The sequence below is a fragment of the Pelophylax lessonae genome (assembly GCF_965119305.1).
Source record: "Pelophylax lessonae genome assembly, chromosome: 4".
Lineage (NCBI taxonomy): Eukaryota > Metazoa > Chordata > Amphibia > Anura > Ranidae > Pelophylax > Pelophylax lessonae.
Genome location: NC_138771.1, coordinates 666,384,650 through 666,388,895, shown reverse-complemented (window position 1 = coordinate 666,388,895; position 4,246 = coordinate 666,384,650). Strand labels below are relative to the sequence as shown.

Sequence of the window (4,246 nt, the reverse complement as noted above, 5' to 3'; positions counted from 1 at the left end):
TTCTCCATATTCTCTTTCTCTTTCTCCTCTCCTTCTCTCTCTTTCTCTTTCTCTTCTCTTCTCTCTCTTTCTCTTTCTCTCTCTTTCTCTTTCTCTCTCTTTCTTTCTTTTCTCTCTCTCTTCTTTTCTTTCTCTCTCTTTCTCTTTCCTCTCTTTCTTTCTCTCTCTTTCTCTTTCTTTTCTCTCTTCTCTCTCTCTCTCTTTCTCTCTCTTTCTCTCTCTCTTTCTCTCTCTCTCTCTCTTTCTCTTCTCTTCTCTCTTTCTCTTTCTCTCTCTTTCTCTTCTCTCTCTCTTTCTCTTTCTCTTTCTCTCTCTTTCTCTTTCTCTCTCTTTCTCTCTCTCTCTCTTTCTCTCTTTCTCTCTCTCTTTCTCTTTCTCTCTTCTTTCTCTTTCTCTCTCTTTCTCTTTCTCTCTCTTTCTTCTCTCTCTTTCTCTCTCTCTCTCTTTCTCTTCTCTCTCTTTCTCTCTCTCTCTCTTTCTCTCTCTCTCTTTCTCTTCTCTCTCTTTCTCTCTCTTTCTCTTTCTCTCTCTTTCTCTTTCTCTCTCTTCTCTCTTTCTCTCTCTTTCTCTTTCTCTCTCTTTCTCTTTCTTTCTCTTTCTCTTTCTCTTTCTCTTTCTCTCTCTTTCTCTTTCTCTCTCTTTCTCTTTCTCTCTCTTTCTCTTTCTCTCTCTTTCTCTTTCTCTTCTCTTTCTCTCTCTTTCTCTTTCTCTCTCCTCTCGGTTGATCTGAATGACCAAGAGACAGGTTCCCCCAAAACTGACCAGGCAACTGCATAGTACAGTGATGAGTCGGTAAAATGTGGAGGACAAAAAAATGATCAATGGACACCTTGCTATGGAAAGAAATGTCATGTTTATGTTATTTGTGTCCGTAAGAACAGCCAATCATGAAATGTTTGTTTGTTTTTCTTTTTTTTTTTTTTATTTACAGCAACGTTGAAAGGCCCATGTAACATTCTAGAGAGAATATTTAGGAATATTGGAGATATTAATTTCTCTTCTGCTGTCAGCGATGGCGTCTGCTGATCTGAGAGCTGAGCTGGAATGTTCTGTCTGTCTGAACATCCTGTAACCCTGAGATGTGGACACAACTTCTGCCGGGACTGTATTGCTTGTGCGCTGGATACACAGGAGTGGTCTGGAGATTACTTCTGTCCTGTATGTAGAAAAAGGTTCAGGAGTCGTCCTGCACTGCACAGAAACATAAAGCTACATAACATAGTTGTGCGCTTCCTGTCTGCTCAGCAAGATCAGGAGGAGTCCGGGTTTTCTGTACTCACTGTGTGGACTCTCCTGTACCTGCTGTTAGATCCTGTCTACACTGTGAGGTTTCTCTGTGTGATAAACACCTGAGAGTCCACAGAAAGTCCCCAGAACACATCTTATGTGACCCCACCTTGTCCATGGAGAGCCGGAAATGCTCCGTCCATAAGAAGATCCTGGAGTATTACTGCACTGAGGATGAGACCTGTGTCTGTATATCTTGTGCTATGATTGGAGGACATAAAGGACATAAGATGGAGTCACTGGATGAGGCTTCTGAGAAGAAGGAGACACTGAGGAATGTTCTGCAGAAACTTCTGACAAAGAGAGAGGAAACGGAGGAAAGAGTCCAGAGTCTGCAGGAACACAGGAGGAAAGTAGAAGAAGAAGCAGCTGGTGACACAGAGGGAGTCACTGCCCTGTTTAGAGATCTCAGGAGACGTCTGGAAGATCTGGAGAAGAGAGTCCTGAGGGAGATCTCCGGGAGGGCAGAGCGGATCTCCATCTCCATCCGGGATCTGGAAATAAAGGAGGAGGAGCTGTCCAGGAAGATGGTGGACATTGAGGAGCTGTGTAACAGACGGATCCACTGACTGTCTTACAGGAATCAGACACAGGTGACTTGTGTGATACTGAGGATGAAGATAATGAGGACAGAGAGAGACATGAGGAACTCCTCCATGATGGAGGGGATCTGGATCTGGCTGGGATCTTACACACAGGCTTATCTGATATAATAACAGAGGTAAATGTATATTTTCTATATACAGGAAGCTGCAGACATACTACCAGATTTCAACACAGTTGGATGTTTCCTACTTATATCAGATGACAGGAAAACTGTATCCAGGTCAGATATAGACCAGAATCACCCAGAAACACCAGAGAGATTCCAGGATTGTCCTCAGATGATGAGCAGTCAGAGTTTCTCCTCCGGGAGACATTACTGGGAAGTGGATGTCGGGGGGTCAGATAGAGGGAGAGTTGGGATGTGTTACCCCAGTATAGACCGGGAAGGATATGAGGCAGCAATTGGAAATAATAATAAGTCTTGGAGTTTGGAGTGGTATGGTAATCAGTGTGAGGTAGCACATGGCGATGATGAGATCCCTCTACCTACAAATATCTCCAGTAACAGAGTCAGGATATATCTGGATTATGAGGCCGGGCGGATCTCCTTTTATGATCTATGTGACCCAATCCAACACCTCCACACCTTCACCACCACCTTCACTGAGCCCCTCCATGCTGCAATATGTGTATGGAGAGGTTTTATGAAGATATGTGGGGGCAATAATTTGAAGTGAGAAACCCACCCCGAGTCTGGTGACATCACAGGGACGGGCAGTGGCATTGGCTCATTGTTCAGTCAATGTTTGAAGGAAGTGGTGACTGTTATGGGAGAAGTATGGGGGGGCTTCTTTCTAAAAATGCTAATTTCCTGGCTGTATCTAACCTAAGAACTTTTAAGTCCCTTACTAACGTTGGGCTTGGGTTCAGGCTTGGGCTCAGTCCAAACCCAGACGTTGGATATCAGTTCTGGGTCAATGACCTCCAGGTGGCCTACACAAAGAGGTTGTGATGCTTGGGAAATCATTGTCTTAATGCAGGCACATGATGTCACAAGCATTCCTTTTGTCTTCGTGCAGTTGTGCCACCCACATCTCAATGGCCCAGCAAGGACATCTACCATCAAGGTTTGGGCCAAACCCATTTTGAACTAAACCCAAGCTCATCCCTATCACCAGCCAAGAACAAGCTTTCTGTAAATAAGAATTGGAAAGGTCTCAGAATTCCTTATCTCTATACTTGTCCTGGGTCAAAGACTCAGACCGTATTGAAGCCAAATCATTGGCATGACAGCCAGGGAACTAACATTCCAAAAGGAGAGTTTAGCAATGTCAGCCTCCATCATTTTCCCATGACAGATGCTCTTTAAATATAATAATCTAAATTCATTAACGAATATGTTCACAACTGCCAGATATGTCTGGATTCCAGGGACAGTCCTGGAATTTGGAGCTTTGTCCCTGGAAATGTTGCCAGTTTTAGAAATAATTTCTACAACATCTTCTATTGAAAATTGTATTACAGAGTCAGTTCACCTTCATGGTAATAATAATCGGTGACAGGTATTTTATTCCTCATTTTCCTGTTTCTATAAATGTCGGCAGTTTTCAGTCCTGGAAATACACGTCTCCTTCATACAGGAGAGAATTCTGTGAAATATCTGGCAGAAAACATGAGCAGGAATGAGTCTGCCCAATCTCCTGTTAAATGATAATAGCAGACCATTAGCTGGCCCTGGCTTGTCTTATGTTATCTCCACTTTATCACATAATGCTGATACAAAAGTCTACATTGAAATGTAAAGTGATGTATTATTTTATGGTGGATGGTAAAGGAGGTGTAATATAGAGTTATAGGGACACTACTGGCCTATAGGTATGAGGTTCAGATTTGCTTCTGTGAATCCTGCAGGTTGTGATTTCTCCTGTGCTCTTTGTCTCTGGTACATTTAGTCCCATCCTGTGCTCTTTGTATCTGGTACGTTTAGTCCAAGCCTGTGCTCTTTGTCTCTGGTACGTTTAGTCCCAGCCCGTGCTCTTTGTCTCTGGTACGTTTAGTCCCAGCCCGTGCTCTTTGTCTCTGGTACGTTTAGTCCCAGCCCGTGCTCTTTGTCTCTGGTACGTTTAGTCCCAGCCTGTGATCTTTGTCTCTGGTACGTTTTAGTCCCAGCCTTTGTGTTAGATTTATAGACTTGCAAGGCTTTTTCCCTCATTTTATGAGAAACATTTATCTGCCATGTTACTTGTATTTGATGAAATATATTATTGTATACTTTTCATGCAGCTTAACACATTGGTTCTTCTTCTTGGTTCTTCTTTGTACAACTCATGATATAAAGGGATTTTTCTAACTTCCTTCAATTTTCAGGCTAAAGTTTCATTTTTGAACATTAATTGACATTGATTAAACCATA

At 42.7% G+C, this 4,246-nt stretch overlaps 1 pseudogene across 1 annotated transcript; it reads left to right on the top strand.

The window, feature by feature from the left end:
* Nucleotides 1-1,012: 1,012 nt before the first annotated feature.
* Nucleotides 1,013-2,638, top strand: LOC309554213 (E3 ubiquitin/ISG15 ligase TRIM25-like; annotated as a pseudogene). The gene has a single exon. The product of its transcript is annotated as an E3 ubiquitin/ISG15 ligase TRIM25-like (transcript).
* The last annotated feature ends 1,608 nt before the right edge of the window (nucleotides 2,639-4,246 follow it).